General features: G+C 41.8%; 1 protein-coding gene and 1 pseudogene across 1 annotated transcript in view; both read right to left on the bottom strand.

Moving 5' to 3' along the window:
• The window catches only part of TRABD2B (TraB domain containing 2B), a 414,240-nt gene that overhangs the window by 304,382 nt on the left and 91,513 nt on the right, over positions 1–18,345 (bottom strand). The window lies entirely within an intron of this gene.
• LOC119859873 lies at positions 7,157–13,431 on the bottom strand (annotated as a pseudogene).

The raw sequence follows: 18,345 nt of genomic DNA, 5'->3' as shown, positions 1-18,345 counted from the left end.
GCAAATGGCTGAGAAGGAGCTTACTCACAGTGGTTTTGAGACTATTGGGAATAGAGTAAACTGCTTCCTGACCCTGATTTATATTGAGAAGTGAATAAGGTGGGACCAAACTCCTTGCTGGTGTAACCCCATTGACTTTCATCTGGGTTACACCAGGGATGTATTTGGCCCATCCTTCCTTACCATTTTACTAGAGAAGTCATGGTACGGGGAGCGGCATCACTTTTAGGAAACAGAGCCTCCGGTTATCACAATGAAACCTCTTAGAGAATTTTATTGAAACAGACTGATAAAAAATCTCATTAGCCATACCACTCCCTAAGCATCCTTTCTAGCACTGTGAAATGCACCTTCCCTGGTGAAACCAACAGCATGCAATCGCTTTGTTCAATCTACAACCCCAGCTCACACCAGCAGTAACTACAAATAAATTGGTTGGAGCAAGTAATTTGATCTCATTCTCATTTACTGGAGCGGAACAGAAGAATGGCCACACTGGGTCAGACCAATGGTTCAGCTAACCTCTGAAAGTGGCCAGTGCCAGATACTTCTGAGGGAATGAACAGAACAGGGTGATTTCCAGTGATCCACCCCCGGTTGTCCACTCCCAGCTTCTGGCAGAAAGATGAAACAGTATGAGAACTCAGTTCAAATAAAACAGTGGCATAGGGACCGTGTGCCTGACACTGCTCCTATCTCCCTCCTGTTGCATAGTTGAGAAAAAGGGGAGTGGTCAGAAGAAAGGGAGAGTGATGTTGTCATACAATCCCCTGCTGCCGCTTTGGCTCCCTATTTCGAGCCTGTATAAGTGAAAACAGCTCTCCTCTTTGCTGCTTTAGCTCCATGGAGAGGGACCAGTCCTGCACTGAAGCTGAGAAAGGATCACAGCTGTGCAGAGTTAGTCCCTAAAGTGTGCTACATGTGCTCTGCCATGGGTGAGGCTCCAGCCCTGATTCCAGCTGTTCACTTCAGTGGACCTTTCCATATGTTCAGAAACTAGATCACGTAGCTCAAGCCACCAGGACTAGACGTGGGTGTACAAAGAACCAACCCCAGGTCACAGCACATTGATATTTGAAGGCAAATGATGTTCTTAGAAGCAGCTCATCCCATCGCTACTTTTGAACACTCGGCTGTTCGGGAAAATTACAGACTCGGGGTATGTCTCCACTGCAAAGAGAAACCCGTGGTGGCAAGTCTCAGAGCCCAGGTCAATTGACTGAGGCTCACGGGGCTAGGACTGTGGGGCTAAAACATAGCAGTGTAGACATTCCCCCTTGGGCTGGAGCCAGGGCTCTGAGACCTTACCCCTTTGCTGGGTTTCAAAGCCCAGGCTCCAGCCCACACGGGAACATCTAGACCGCCGTTTTCAGCCCCACAGCCTGAGCCTCAGGTGCCCAAGTCAATTGAACTGGGCTCTGAGACTTGGCACCGTGGGGTTCTCTCTGCAGTATAAACATACCTGCAGTGACAGAGCTGGGAGCAGAATCCAGGATTACAGTTCGGCGAATAACAAATTTTTCAGGTCACTGGCCATTTTGAAAAAAGTCAAAAAAATTCATTTCAGGTAAAAGAAAAAAACATTTTGCTTTGACAAAACTGAAATATTTCATTTTAATTTTGATCATTTTAAAATGTTTTCGATTTTATTAAAGTCAAATTAAAGACAATTTTGGAATGAAATATCATTTCAGACCAAAATATTGAAATGTTTCATTTTGAAACAAAACTTTTTTTTTGTTTGATTTGGGTTAGCTTTTTTCCCAAAATGAACAATTCATGAAACTGACCCAAATTTGCAAAACATTTGGGTGTTGCCGAATCTCCATTTTCCACAGAAAAATGTTTCAGATGAAATGTTCCCCAGATCTCCCCAACTAACAATTCCCTGCTCTGTCTGGCTTTACTCTAACTTCCATTACACTTCTTTCCACAAAGTGGTATGATGAGAAGAAAGCTCAAGTGGTCTCCAGTTAAGGCTCAATGAATTATGTTCATTTCCAGCATAAGTTTTTGGCTGATAAATAACAGCTTCATGCACCAGTAGCATACAGCACTTAGTCTGTTTAATCAAAGGCCACTCTCATGCATCAGTTGGCTTTGGGAAATCATGTTTATTCACTGGAGTAGTCTTGAACCATTATGCACATTTATCAACAAAACACATTCATTTTATGTCATCACTGCAGTCACCCAGGTCTTTACAGTAAAGCAAGTGGGCAAAGGAAGATTCTGAAAAATAAGCGTCTCATCTAGAATGAATACAACAAATACGGGGATAGTCCCACTGACTTTTAAAAGGACTTGTAGGGAAGGAAATGGAGCAGCAGGAGAAACAGAATGAGCATTTTTTAGGGTTGTCATTATTATTATTAATTCGTATTGTGGTAATGCCTAAGTACCCTGACAAAGATCAAGGCCGCATTGTGCTCAGTGTTGTAAGAAACAGTTCTAGCGCTGATAAGCTTATAGTCTAAATATACAAGAGAAAAAAAGGAAGTATTATTATCCTCAATTTACAGATGGGATTTGAGACAAAGGGGAACTAAGTGATGTGACCAACGTCACACAGGGAGTCTGTGGCAAAGCCATGAACTAAACCCTGAGTTCTAGACTAGAGCCCTAAATACAAGACTATCCTTCACATTCCTGCATTCTCATTCTGACTCCAGGCTTTGGGCTTGCTATCCATGCACATTTTCAAACGCGTCCATAAATTTTGAGGCCCAACTTGAGACATTTTAGATTTAAAACGCTCGCTGAAGTCAGTGGAAGCTGTTGGTGTTGAGCGCTGCTGAAAATCGGCCCAAAGTATCAAGCTGAGGGATCAAAAACTGAGACATGTTTAAATTAGAGAACACTTTGGAAAATATTGGTTGTGACTTCAATGAGTCTTAGGGCTTGTCTACACTGAAATATTAGATCTATCTAGCAACGTTACCCAGGGTTGTGAAAAACGTTGTGCCCTGACTCCACAGTTAGGTTCACCTAGCCCCCAGTGTAGATGCAGCAAAGTCTACAACAGAATTATTCCATCAACCTAGCTGCTGTCTCTCATATAGATGGATGACCTACATTACAGAAAATCCCCTTTCACTGATGTAGGAAAAGTCTACATTATGGTGCTACAGCAGTCTATGTGCAGTTCTGTAACGGCTGTAGTGTAATCATCCCCTTAATAAAAAGAACGGGAGGACTTGTGGCACCTTAGAGACTAACAAATTTATTAGAGCATAAGCTTTTGTGAGCTACAGCTCACTTCATTGGATGTATCCCCTTAGTGTACCTGGTGTAAAACAGGCATGAAAATACTTACCTATCTCCAAGGAGTGCTGTGAGATTTACATTAATCTCATATATTAATGTATGTATTTATGTATTAATACATATATTAAAGCATGCTGGGAATCTTTCATGAAAGGGAGGTACAGTGAACGTGCATCTAAACCCAAAATACTATCACAAAGATACAAAAGTTCTGAACTGGCAAATTTGTGTTTTGAAACAGCAAACTTTGGTGACCACACACCAAAACTACGTAATGCATGTCAGAAATGAGACATTTTGGATCAGATTACACTATTCATTTACATTGAAAGGGGGAAAATTTTTGGTTACGAGATCTGTTTCACTGAGCAAAACCTGCCTGGAACATATTTGTCAGTGGAAGTCTGAATATTAAAGGCACCTTCCGCAGAAGGATGGATCAAGGCTAGAGGATGTCTAAAATTAAATAAAAACCTAAATTTAAGCACGGACTCAGAAGACTCTAGAGTATTTTATATTCCGGATATGAATGAAGTCTCATATTTCCAGTATATTGTGTGTTTTTGTTTGCCAAACTGAAACCTTTGGTTGAACAGCCTGTAAAAATATGCTTATTTTATGCGCTTTATGTGCTGATTGTTAAAAATAGAGGCATGATATCTATGTGAATTTTTGTACACACACTTGTGCACTAACATTTACGCATTTATTTGCCTGAACTGTGTGTGCAAATTGGATATTCATGCATGCTAATAGCTAGCTAGGCATTTTCATTCACCACTATAGCAACCATGCACAGAAAACTAAATGACCATGAATGTGCATTGAAATGTATGTGCAAGTGAAGCTCTGCTTTTTAAAACTCGGGTCCATTGTGCATATGGGTGCTCAGATACCAGGGTGAGAGGCTCACAAGGCATACCTACATGAATCAATAAGATCTTAGCATTAGAGTTAGGACTGGTCAGGAAACAGTTTTCCCATTCCATGGAAATTTTCAGGATATTTTCCTGTCCTGAATGAGGCCAAAGATTCGAAACCTTGAAAATTTTCACAAACTGAAAATGCAAATAAGCAAATAAATCAGATTGGGTTGATCAAAGCATATTGTTTCCAATCATTTTGAAATGTTTCATTTGAAGCCTAACCTTCTGTATTTTGTTACAGTTTTTTTAATCTCACATTAACAAACTTTTAACCAAAAGTTTGTTTTGAACAAGAAAGCTGACCTCTTTTGTTTTGAAATTGTCAAAATAGCACATTTTGACAATTTCAAAACTTTTTTTCCCCAAAAAAATCTTTTGCAAGTGGAAATTAATTTAAACCGATCCTCTTCAGCAAACAGTTTTTATTTTAGCAAATTGACATTTTCTGATGGAAAAACATTTCATCAACCAATTCCTGACCTGCTCTAATTATAAGCAAACGTAGACGTGAACCAAAAGTTTATGTGCAACCAAAACTACAGTTGCCCATGTGGGGCTCATGTTTCTACTTGACATCCATCTTCTGACCCCTGGTTTTCCAGACATGTGTACCCCCCCCAATTTTTCATTCGATTACTGGAAGTAGGAAGAGCCAATACACCCTGCCCTTTGAGGCAGTGGCACCAATTGGAGGGGACTTGAGGGTAAGGGTCCAAGTTTGTGCACTTATTCAAAATTCCACAGGCTGCGGAGCCGAGGGGCCCATGGCCCGACCATTTTAAAGCAGTGGTCCCGTACCAAATCAGTATGGCTGCTGCCAGAACAGTGCAGAACATCGCTCCAGCTAGTCACAATGCCACTGACATTTGACCCGGTTGCTTCTCTATTCAGACGTGTGGGTGGCCAAGCTAAATTTCAGTCAGAGATTTTTGTCACGGGGCTGCAATGCCACTCAAATTTGGTCCAACCACTCTTCTGTTTAGATGGAGGAGCAGCTGGGCCAAATGGTGTTACCAGCAGAAACGGAGGGAGTCTATTCCTGTACGCCCGTGGGCAGGAGACTCCACTGAGAACTCGACTGCTGGAGGCACCAGATCATGCACCGTGTGAGTATGAAAGAGGGGAGATTTGGAGTCCCTGCAGGAGGAGGGGGAAGCAGGGATCAGAACGTGGTCCCTGACAGTGCGGGAGGGGGCAAGGAGCAGAATTTGCCTCCTTCCTCTCCTCCGCTTGCCCAAGAAATCTCTCCAGTGGCACCACTGCTTTGTGGTGGTAGTGGGGTTCTAGATCTGGATCCAGCTTTTACTGTTCAAGCCCAGCTCTGTTTATAAATATTTCTGATGGAGGCACAGAACTTGCCACAGAACTCCTCCTCCTCCAACAGCAAAGCTCCAGGACAATAAAACATATTTCTACCCATCAATACTTGCATGTAGCATTTTGCAAAGCTATCACAGGGGCAACCACTTACAAAAATCAGAGTACGGGGAACCAGGAGAGAGAACACTTCCATTCCGCAACTGCATAAATGAGGAACAGGAACCGGCTTGTAAAAATATTGAGAGAGAGAGAGAGAGAGAGAGAGAGATGTCCCTCCCAGGCTTCCCCAAATCATTTGCACCTATGTTATTACAATTAACTCAGTATTTTGACTGATAGCGTCTCACAAAACATGGAGCACTAGGAACCCAGATGGGAAAGCAAAAATATAAATCACTGCATTTTTCCAGGATGGAAATTCTTCATTCAGCTGAAACCATTCTCTGGAAAGCTGTCAGTTTCCTAACATAATAGTTTTTGTTAGCCTGGAATATGCTTCTCCCCCTGCCCTTCCCATCCCGCCCCCACACACTGGCATAATGGACAGCACTGTCTTGTTTCAGAGTAGCAGCCGTGTTAGTCTGTATTCGCAAAGTACTCCTTTTCTTTTTTTCACTGTCTTGTTGGAAGCTTCCACAATTTCCAGTTAACAGGCAACTCTAGATCCTTCCTAAGCTGACGAGCTTCAAGGAGTCTTACCGCAGCCTTGGCAACGGTGGTATCTGTTTTCACTGGATAATTTTTCTAACCACCAGACATCTTCTCTCAGTGTTGTAGCTGAAGGTTTTTTGGCGGAGTGTGGCCCAATATGCTTTACAAGAAATTGAAATAGAGCAAACTTTGCAGCCATCTGACACAGGGTGGGCATTGGTTTCTACTGTGATCCCAAACATTGGTTCAGGTCTACAATGTTCAGCATGGCTGGGCAGTTTCTAGTCACACAGCCCATCCTCCATTCCACCCCCTTTATCTTACCCAGCTACCTCTTCTCACCCTGCCACTTAGCTCTGGTTATTGGAGATGCAGGCCTTCCTCCTCTGTCCAGATGGCTCTTTTCCCTTTACCCTATGGGATACCTTGTGCTGTATGTTTTATGGCCCATCATTTCCAGCACCCTCAATCCATTTAAAGCCTTCATGGGGGCAGAATGCATGTAGGGCAGCAGGCCAGGGAAACACTCTCCCTAAACGCTAGCTCTACTGTGTATTTGTCTCATAATCCCTAGTGAAGCACCTCATGAACTACTGCTAAACACGTGCTAGGGTATTATAGTTACACTGGCCATGCATAAGTAAGTATCTACCTAGACAGTCAGTATGGCACACTATGGATTATGGGATGCTAATGCCGTTGGCACAGTACAGCCAAAGACTGAGCTGATGAGTGTAGAAAGGGAGTGTATCACTCCTTTCTGCTCCCACTTCAAACATGGGCTCTCAGCTGGTGACTCACCCACCCCAAAGCCACAAGACAAGATTTGTCACACACCCCAAGGTGTAAGCAGTACAACCTAGGGGTTGGAGCAGGAGTCTGATCTAGTGGTCAAAGCAAAACTCGAAGGGTGGAGCCAGAGGTGTGGTCAGGAGACAAGCCAGTGGTTGAAGCCATGAGTTTGGAATCAGGAGTTCAGAGGCAGGCAGGAATTAGGGCTGGATACTGCCCGGCTGCAATGATTCCTCAGCTTTTGTGTCAGTGAGCTCTTCTGTCTGAGCTTCCGCTAACGTGATCTCTGCTTTCCGTGATAGCTGTCATATCTCTTGTACCTGTGTTTTCACCAGCTGGATGTGATTGCGAGTGGTCACTGAAGCTTGATGTGACCTGACTGATATGCAGCTTCTACTGCCATCTCAGAAAGACGTAAAGCAGTCATCCAACTGGATTCTAATTTCAGGAATTCTTGCTGCTTTGTAGTCATCACAGCTCTTGCTCCTATGATCACCTACCATACTGCATTCACCTCGTTGGAATTCATTTTCCCAAGAAGATCTGTATATTGCTGGTGTGTGACCCATCTTTGTATACTCTGTTAATGCTTCAATTAATACATATGTTTTTTGAGAGAGAAGAGTACAAGTACCATGTGTTACCAGTGAAACTGCCCTTCTAAACAAGGCTTCATGACTGAGAAAAGTGGGCTCATGTTTTCCAATCGTTCCATTCCCTTCTACTTAGATCCTGTAATGGCTTCTCTGAAGGGCCGACATTTCAGGAAGTAGTTCACCGAAGCATCTTTTCCTGTACAATAGGGACTGCACACAGGGCTGCTCCAAAACCCACTCCCACCACTTTATTCCATGGGCCACTCAGTCCTGAGAAATAGCATCTCCTAGCATTAGCTAGAACAGGGAAATCTTGTCCGCAGAAGCCCCGGAGCCACCATACACATGCACAGAAGCCACCATCTTCTTGAGACCAGTGCTGGAGCGAAGCAGGCAAGGGGGGGAGCAAGGCCTGGACAAGACGCAGGTCTGGGGCAGCTGCATACGTGGAATGCAGTGAGAGGCCACTGTGCTGCGGTGGCTCCAGGGCTTAAATGGTGACCTGTCGGCTCTTCTGACCAATCAGGGAGCACAGTCACTTAGTGCGGGTATATTGGGCCCAGCCCAGGTCATTGGGTTGCTAGGCAACCATGCCCAGAGCAGCTGAGTTCCTGACAAGATTAGCCAATAGCACATTCTGATAATCCTGGGGCAGGACCCTCCAGACACCAAAATGGGGATGAGAATAGAAAACGAAGCAACCACCCCCAAACCCTTGGAAACAATAAAGGTTGCCTGGACTCTGTGTGAGCAGGCTGGTTGGGAGTGGTGGGGGAAGGGTATGTGAGTGCCCTAGGATGGGAAGTGGATACAAGATCCTTCCTTGACTATTAAAATGTATAGGATGCAGCCCTGCCTGCCTCGTTGGAACAGTTGGTCCAGCACCTGCCCCGCAAACATACCCTGTAGGTTCTTGATCGCACATCTGCATGCAAAAACAATTTGGCACATTGCTTAGCCCTTTGCTTCAGCACTACAGCTGGAAAGAAAGTGGTTTTCCCATCCTTCAAGTGTTTGAGATTTTTATTTTTTTTTCCTCTCCCAAACTGGAACAAACATTTGAAATATCCCAAATTTTCATGAATCAATAATAATAATAAAAAAAAAAATCTGATCTGGCTTGTCAAAACATTTTGTTTTGATAATTTTGAAGATATTTCATTTTGACTTTTTTCCTAACCTTTGTTGCTGCTGTTAGTAGAAATAAACTAAAATTTCAAACTGGAAAAAGGGTGTTTTGAACCAGAAAACAAACCTTTTCATTTTGAAAATGTCAAAATGTTCCATTTTGACAATTTGTAACCATTCTTGTCCATTTTTTTTCAAATCAGGCGATGCATCCAAGCAGATCCTTTCCCACAAACAGTTTGTGTTTCAATTGATCGGTATTTTCTGAAGTAAAAAATGTTTAGTTGGAGAAGTCCAGACCAGGTCTGTCCAGCACAATAAGAAATCAGAGTTCTTGAGGCAATAAAAAGAATATGTATATTGCACTCTTCATCCACAAAATCTTATAGTGCTCCTGTGAGATAGGCAAGATTTTTTTGTATTCATTTTACAGATGGGTTAGCGGAGACTCACATAGATTGATCTGAGACCTATTCAATAGCAGATCGAAGACTAAAAAGAAAGAGTTGCCTGCTCTAACTGCTTAGCTACGCTCCTTCCCAAGACACTATTAAACTGCAGCTTAAGACAACTGAATTAGGATTGCTCTGATGCATTTCAAACATTTAATAACAAATATTGTCATTAATTACACCTGCTATCCCATAGCAAGGCATGTAAGCCAAAACTAAAATGCAGAACGAAGAGGACGATCTACTTGCCACACACAGGGAACTACAGCTGGATTTCCTGTGTGACAGTACTATATACTTTACTGTGGAGTGAATGCTCTCTAGTGGTTAGAGCAGGGGATTGGGAAATTGGGATTCCTGGGTTCTGCTACCTGACTCTCACACTGACAGTGGACAAGTCACTTGTTCCCTCAGTGCCTCAGTTTCCCTTTATGTGAATGGGTACAACAATACCTATTTTACATAGAGAAAGGATTAGTTAATGCTTGCAAAGTATTTAGAAAAAAAGGTCCTATATGTCAAGGCAATGCATTGTTGCTGAATTTAATTTTGTGAATGTGAAAGAGCAGTTGATGAAAAAAGGAGAAAACATTGAAAAACATTGCCAGACCGTCTCTCTCTTTATTCTAACCCACAGGGCATTAATCCTCAAGTTGATTGCTGCTTATCTTTACCTAGGGCACCCCGGATTTTTATATGATTAAAATTTCTTTGACAATTGCTGAGGATTTACAACGTGAAATGTTTCAGTTTTCCTTATATTATGTCTTGGCATCAAAGAATCCGCACTCGGGTCCTAAGTAATGGATAAAGATGATTTCTAATGGGAGACAAATGAATCAAGACCCTGACACCCATCTTTTTTTCATATACATCTGGTTATTATTGAACTGAGGCTTTCATGTTTTAATGATAAATTGTCTTTTCCCGCTGAAACAATGTCCCCAGACGGCCTGTCTCGGCTGAAATGTCTTCTAAGAGCATCTGCTTTTGATCTCTGGGGGTTTTAAATCTTTGGATCTAATCTCCACCCTGACTGACTTGAAAGCCGATTTCCACAAAAGTAGAGTGTTAAAACTTATAGAAACCCCTTAGAAGGGATCATTTGAAATTATTTAAGAGATTATGTTGACAATTATATTCAATATGTCTTTATGATCATTTTTATGCTAATGTATATAATATAGTCTTATATTTTACATCTGTCTCCAATATTAGAAAGAAAGAGAGAGTGAGTGAGAGAAAAAGAGAGGAAGAGAGAGAGATTTTTTGCAACAAATGCTACAGTGGTATTTCAATATAATCTGCATATGTTGTGTCTTAATACTCTAATAAAGGAGGCCTGGAAGCTTTCCAGAGCACAATATTTATGCCCTGTGTATCAATTAAGATAATTGCCAATTAAAATGATATGTCAATTAAAGTAAAGTGACTTATAAAAGATTCCTGCTTGCTATTAACTTGTTTATGTGCGCAAATTGGAAGTGAAGTTATATGGGATTTTCTTTAGATGCTCAATGTGGTTCACATCCAGTATATAACCAACACCATCACCTTGGGCTCACCAGTCCATTACTAAGCTGCAGCTCCGTGGGATTTCTAAGGATTGAGAAGGTATACTGAGCTCAGTCAAAAGGAATCACTCACTTGGCTATTAGTAGAACAATATGTGGAACAGATAGGCCAGACTCTGCTCACAGCATAAATGGGAATAGAAATTGGCCAATATGTGTGTGGGATTTCTATGGCTAAAAGAAAAACCATACTGGTCAAATGAAAGAGAACCTGGAAATCATACAACATATTATGAACATCTTCAGTGTGCTAGTTTGTCTACTAAACCCACTGCAATGCACTGCTACCTTTTATGTACCGTATTAATGTCAGTGATAGAGACATCTTGAAGGGTTCAGAGTTTAGATTTGGGTTGGATAAGAATTAAAGGTAGGATAAAGCAGGACATTTTGAGCGGAACATCTCTTTCCCACAAACAGAGGTGGTTTGAATATAATGGAACCCAAATTGAAACCACCCCTCTTGCGTGAAAAAAAAAACTCAAGCCCCAACAACTAATTTTTCTGAGACAGATTCTCTTACAGGATTTCAAGTGCTCCCAGCTTCTGACTGGACCACAGACAGCAGGGATCAGCCCATTCCATGATGTTTCAGCACTGCTGCTCTTATCCATGGCCAAACCCAGAAGCGGAGATCAGAGGTGAGGGGGAAGTAAAAACTCATTGGTGAAAACAAAAATTAATCAAATATTTCGGAATTGTCAAAAATGGCTTTGGGTCCAAATATGAGGAAACATTAAGAGAGGTAGAATTATTTTCTCTAACCATCCCTCATTAACAAAGTGCTCTGAAACACTACAAGCCAATACATTCTGATGGCTTTCTGAACCTCATAACGAAAACCTACTCAATTATTTATTTTATAATATTATAAAACTTGGCTGGTAAAATAAATGGGTGGGCTGGAAAGACGCCCTAATATGATAGGAGCCTCATTGGTGTTAGGAAATACGTGGTTTAGGGAGATTAGTTTATCACATATTTTCCATTTCGCTTGCAGGTTTGTTGTCAAATGATAGGATCCAGTTTGGAAACTGACATTAACTAACTTCTACTTAAAATGTGTTTTGCTAAGTAGGTTATTTGCAGAACATTTTAGAAAAAAAAAGGAGAATGGTCAAAAAGAGTTCTCTCTTTTATTGTTTTCAGGTGGTGTGAATTTCAGAGTTTATAAGAAAGTTCCCAACTTTGATATTACAGCTGAATTCAGAACCCCCTCTTCCGATTGTACAAACTGCCCCATGAGAGCTTGCTGCGGGCTTCCAAGTGGTTTGGACCAGGACTGGTCCAGTAAGAGGCACTGAAGGAAGCTCATCCATGTGAAGAAATTCAAGCTGTCCCTGAAAGTGCCCCCCAAAGAGCCCCATTTCCTGACTAAGCAAAAAGTTAATTTGGGGTTGGGGTTGACTTGTTTTCATCTCATATATTTTCCCTGAAAATGTTTGCAGGTGGCCAAGTGAAAACTAACAGTTTCATACTGCTCTGCTAACACCTCCATCCTGCAGTGGGACAAGGACATTCTACTTCATATAACCTGAGAGTAGCGACCCAAAGCTACTTCTAGCAGAAACCCAGAGTGTTGATAGTAAGTTAGTTCAGCTATTTTGTGGCTGCTTGACTGACCCAGGAGTGAGCCCCAGTGGTGCCCTGCAATCAGATAAATCATCTCTGAAGCATCTGTGTCCCCATGGGGTCATTCTGTTATATTACACCATAGCAGAAGCCAAGTGGATGAGGTCCATCCCCATATTGTAGTAGCCACATAAATAGATAGATGAATGGGGAGTAGAGAGGAAGGAGGAAGACTCCCCGCAGCACTGAGGATGAGGCACTCTCCTCCCTAAACAAAACCATGGCGATCAGGGATGAAGGGGCCCCGGAGAACTGCTTTTGGTGTGGTGAGAGAGGGGATCAGAGTCTTCCTAACTCTACCAGGTATTTTTATATCATGCTTTGAAGCAATCCCAGCCATGCAGTCAGCCTGCAGCCATCTTCCATGCCCACAGCCTTATCTGGAATAATCCCCCACAGTCCCAGTGGAGAATGAGCAAATGGACCAAGTCTAGGGTGTGGTGGGTGGTGTGCCGGACGCATTTGCATTGGTTTGTCCTCCTCCAAGAACCTCTACAGGTCAGCACACAGCCTTCTGCATCTGGCCCAGCAGGGATATTTTCTGCCAGAATGGGTCAGAGTCAGCGTGTAAACATTTAATTCACTGAAGTGAGAGAGCAAGCCAGCCAGCTATCCCTGATGGCATTTATCCCTGTACACTCCAGTATCCCTGTGTATATTCCCTGACTCTTCATACTGAGTGCAGTTACACATTAAGCTGCTAATGCACACTGATTTCTCCTTAAGCTTGAAAGCACAAGAGGTTAAACAGATTTTGATATAAGAGCCTACAAGGAACACTCTATTTAAAAAGACTATGCATCACTGGCTGCAACTGAAAGGATGATGAGTGGTAGGAGGAGATGAAAGGTGGTTCAGACATGGGCATGATGACAACAGTAAAGGGAAATTAAATACACTGCAGGGAAATGGAAGTCATAATCATCTTGGGTTTGCAGCTCATGAACAGTGAAAGGCTTATGTGATGAAACAGCAGGTAGAAGTGCCCTGAGATTCAAGTTTTAGGGCCCCAAGGGTTTCAATTTGACATTCAAGCCTTTTAAAGTTTTACGAGGGCATCTAGGAATTCCTCCTGCTCAGCCTCCTCCGCCATGTGCTGTGCCTTTTGATTTACATGCCCTACTGAATGTACAATGAATTCCAGGAAATCATGCAGAAACCGTGATAGGGTCATAATTAAAAAACTTTAGAGCAGTTTTAAAATTTCTGCTAAGGCCCAGTCTAAAACACAAAGGGGCAAGAACATCAGTGGGTGTAAATTGGCATCGCTCAACTGAAGTCAGTAGTGCTTGGCTAATTTACATCATCTGGCAGAGTGTGATATTCCCATTTAAAACAGACACACTGTGTCATGCATGGGGGCAGACATTTCAATGCAGCCGAACCTTGCTAATTCACACATTGCTAATCCACAAACCTGAGCATCTCCTCTCGCAAAATACAAAGGAGTGATTTTTCTCCACTTCCCAGCAAAGATTCAATTGCAGACAGCTGTAGCAAGGTCTCACATTGCTAAGTCAAATCCTGAAGTCCATTCTCAGGCACAATCCCTATTGATACATCTGCAAAGACTCTCCTGTTAAGAGCTGCCCAAAGAGAGCTATTTGCAGTGCATAACAACTCCTCTACTGAATCAACAAACCCTATACTTACACACCAATCAATGGCCTTATGCTATCTACCTATTTACTAAAAAGAAAAGGAGTACTTGTGGCACCTTAGAGACTAACAAATTTATTAGAGCATAAGCTTTCGTGAGCTACAGCTCACTTCATCGGATGAAGTGAGCTGTAGCTCATGAAAGCTTATGCTCTAATAAATGTTAGTCTCTAAGGTGCCACAAGTACTCCTTTTCTTTTTGCGAATACAGACTAACACGGCTGCTACTCTGAAACCTACCTATTTACTGATGCTGCTTCTATTAGCTAAACTTCTTGTAACATCTCCCAGTCTTTATTAGTTCTTTACAAATGACTAAAAAGTCTCTTCCCTCCTGTCCCCCACTTAGAGTATAAGAACAGTCATACTGGGTCAGATCAATGGTCCATCTAGCCCAGTATCCTGTCTTCTGATAATGGCCAATGCCAGGTGCTTCAGAGGGAATGAACTTCCCTTATTGTATCACTCAGAAAATAGGATATGTTAACATTTTCAAATGTGGTCACTACCTTTGGGTTGATGTGGTCAATTTGAGAAACTTAACGTGTCTCAAACTGGGCACCCAAAGTCAGTAGCTGATTTTGAAAATGTTGCTCCTAAGCTTAAAAAATTAATAAAAAATGGGATGTCAAGATCCTGTTCATCAAGAAAAATAGTTAAGAAGGAGATTTTCTAACGCACAAAGGGCAGGTAGGTGCCAAATTCCCATTGAATGTGGTGACATTTGTATGTCTAGGAAAGTTGGCAATGATGTATAACTGAATCCTGACCATCATGGTCCTCCAGCAGTTGTGATTAGGATCAGGAAATCCACATTTGGGGGAACAAAGAAGAAATATTTTTGTGGGGGGCAATTTTTTTGGAAAATGAGGTTATTTGAAATCATCAAAGAGATGGATGAAAGGGCAGAGGGTGAAAGGTGTATGATAAATTACCCCACATCTCTAAAATTGATCGCAGAGTTCTGCCACTGATGACATGGGTATCACCCAACATTACCTCTTCACACTGAAATTTCCCATGGAGCGTGTCAGCACGGTCAACCTTAAATCTGGCATTTCCCAACTTTTGAGTGCTTGACATTGCAACCTTAACATTCTTTTAATGCAAGGTTTTCTTTTTGTTTTGTTTGGTATATTATATAACATACAGCATGGTCAGTGCTGTACAGAACAAATTGCAGACAAGGGTTCGGCCCACAGTCTAAAAGCCCAATTCTTGATCATATGGATAGTCATCCTTTAGATGAGTAATCCCACTACTTGCAATAGCTTTTGTGGTTGCTGAATACCCCGTCCCATGAACAGTTCTGCAGCATGCATGGGATCAGCAGTCCCTTTGCAGATGCATGATATCATGTCATCAATCAATCCATCAGGGATATCCCTGTAATCCATCCCTGCCAGCTCTCCTGCCTCTTCAGTTCAACACTCCCATGAAAGATCAGATTTGCCCTTAGCGACATGTTCATTAACATAGAATCATAGAATCGTAAGACTGGAAGGGACTTCGAGCGGTCATCTAGTCCAGTCCCCTGTGCTGAATCAGGAGTAAGTGTCCCTGACAGGTGTTTGTCTAATCTGCTCTTAAAAATCTCCAATGATGGAGATTCCACAGCCTCCCTGGGCAATTTATTCCAGGTGCTTCAGAGGTAATGAACCCTGACAGTTAGGAAGTTTTTTCCTAATGTCCAACCTAAACCGCCCTTGCTGCAATTTAAGACCGTTGTTTCTTGTCCTATCCTCAGAGGTTAAGGAGAATATTTTTCTCCCTCCTCCTTGTAACAACCTTTTATGTACTTGAAAACTATTATCATGTCCCCTCTTAGTCTTCTCTCCTCCAGACTAAACAAACCCAATTTTTTCAAATTTTCCCTCATAGGTCATGTTTTCTAGACCTTTAATCATTTTTCTTGATCTTCTCTTGGATTTCTCAAGTTTGTCCACATCTTTCCTGAAATGTGGAGCCCAGAACTGGACACAATACTCCAGTTGAGGCCTAATCAGCATGGAGTAGAGTAGAAAAATTACTGCTTGTGTCTTGCTTACGACACTCCTGCTGATACATCCCAGAATGATGTTTGCTTTTTTGCAACAGTGTTCCACTGTTGACTCATATTTAGCTTGTAATCTACTATGACCCCCAGATCCCTTTCTGCAGTACTCCTTCCTAGGCAGTCACTTCCCATTTTGAATGTGTGCAATTGACTGTTCCTCCCAAAGTGAAATACTGTGCATTTGTCCTTATTTAGTAACAGGTTTCAGAGTAGCAGCCATGTTAGTCTGTATTCGCAAAAAAGAAAAGGAGTACATGTGGCACCTTAGAGACTAACAAATTTATTTGAGCATAAGCTTTCTTGCATCCGATGAAGTGAGCTGTAGCTCACGAAAGCTTATGCTCAAATACATTTGTTAGTCTCTAAGATGCCACAAGTACTCCTTTTCTTTTTTGTCCTTATTGAATTTCATCTTATTTACTTCAGACCATTTCTCCCATTTGTCTAGATCACTTAGAATTTTAATCTTATCCTCGAAAGCACTTGCAACCATTTCAAGCTTGGTATCAGCCATAAACTTTATAAGTGTACTCTCTATACCGTTATCTAAATAATTGATGAATATTTTGAATAGAACTGTACCTTACCTACCAGTTCTGCTAAAGTCTGAGTGTGTTGAAGTCGGCTTTTTTGAAGTCCATTCTCCTTATTCTGCTCCTCTCACTCCTTTTTCTTAGAATCATGAAATCTATTATTTCATGGTCACTTTCACCCAAATTTCCTTTCACCTTCAGATTTGCTATCAATTCCTCCCTATTGGTCAGAATCAAGTCTAAAATGGCTGTCCCCCTGGTTACTTCCTCAACAATCTGAAACAAAAAGTTGTCTCCAATACATTCCAAGAATTTATTGGAAATTTTGTGTTTTGCCATATTACTTTTCCAATGGGTGGCTGGATAGTTAAAGTCCCCCATTACAACCAGGTCTTGTGTTTTGGATATTTCTGTTATTTATTCTAGAAATGCCTCATCTACCTTCTCTTCCTGATTTGGTCTATATTAGACCCCCCATCATGACATGACCCCTATCTTTTACCCCTATCTTTTACCCAGAGACTTTCAACTGGTCTGCCTCTCACCTTCTTCTGGACCTCAAAACAAGTGTATATATTTTTGATGTATAATGCAACACCTCCTCCCTTTTTATCCTGCTTGTACTTGAATAAGCTGTTCCCTTCTATACCAAAGTTCCAGTCTGAGACTTACCCCACCAACTCTCTTTGACGTCAATTAAGTCACAATTTCACTTATGTACTAATACTTCCAGTTCTTCCTGTTTATTCCCCATACTCCTTGCACTGTTTCCTCTAAACTGTGCGTGTGTGTGCACACAGATCCTAAACCCCACGCACACAGTGAAACACCACGCACACAAAAATTTGCACAGAAGAATTTTTTTGCACACACGGCCTGTCAAAAATTAGAGGGAACATTGTTCCTTGCATTTGTGCATAGGCATTTAAGATGTTTGCAGTGTTGTTGTAGCTGTGTTCGTCCCAGGAAACTAGAGTGACAAGGTGGGTGAGGTAATATCTTTTATTGGACCATCTTCTGTAGGTCCAAGACAAATATTTCACCCACCTTGTCTCTCTAATTTAAGATGTTGAGCAGATTCCCCCACTGATTTTTCTCTTGTCACTCCTCAGGCCCTACTATAATTTTCCATGTCACCCCCAGCATCTAGACCTCTGTTAAGGTCACCTTTTTTATGCTTACCTGTGGGCTTTTGTCATCTGCTCCCTTTGAACCTAGTTTAAGACCAAACACTTAAGCAGGGGTGCTGGGAGAAAGTCAGCCAGTAATAAGGGCCACAGTTCTGTTCTTCAAAGCATGAGCCAAGTCCTCCTTTGGTATTATACACAGCCCTTTCTTGGTGGTATTTTTTTTTATTCATGCACATCTGATTGCAACATATGGCTAGTTTCTGAAACTGACAAAATATTTCCCCATTTTATTTACGTCTTGGTTTATTTGAGCTGCAGCACACTTAAGCCTAATAAATGACAACTGAGAAGCAGCGATGAACTCTCCAAATTAAAGAAAACAGCCTCTCTCCCCCCACCAATTTCCATCATTTCATACTGAATGGCTGCTGTGTTGTTTTATTCTGGTTTTCATGATCTTATTCACTCGTGATCTGGCCCAGGGTATAGACAGACAGACACTGAAGCATCTGAAAGAGATTACTACAGTCTGTTGCTCTATGGCAGGCTCCAGATCACTGACACATACAAAGAAAAAAAGAGCTGAAAAGATATACCATTCCTTAATCACTAGAGAATTTTCAGGCCAG

The sequence above is a fragment of the Dermochelys coriacea genome, chromosome 8, assembly GCF_009764565.3.
Source record: "Dermochelys coriacea isolate rDerCor1 chromosome 8, rDerCor1.pri.v4, whole genome shotgun sequence".
NCBI classification, from domain to species: Eukaryota; Metazoa; Chordata; order Testudines; family Dermochelyidae; genus Dermochelys; species Dermochelys coriacea.
This window is presented reverse-complemented; position numbering and strand designations above follow the sequence as displayed.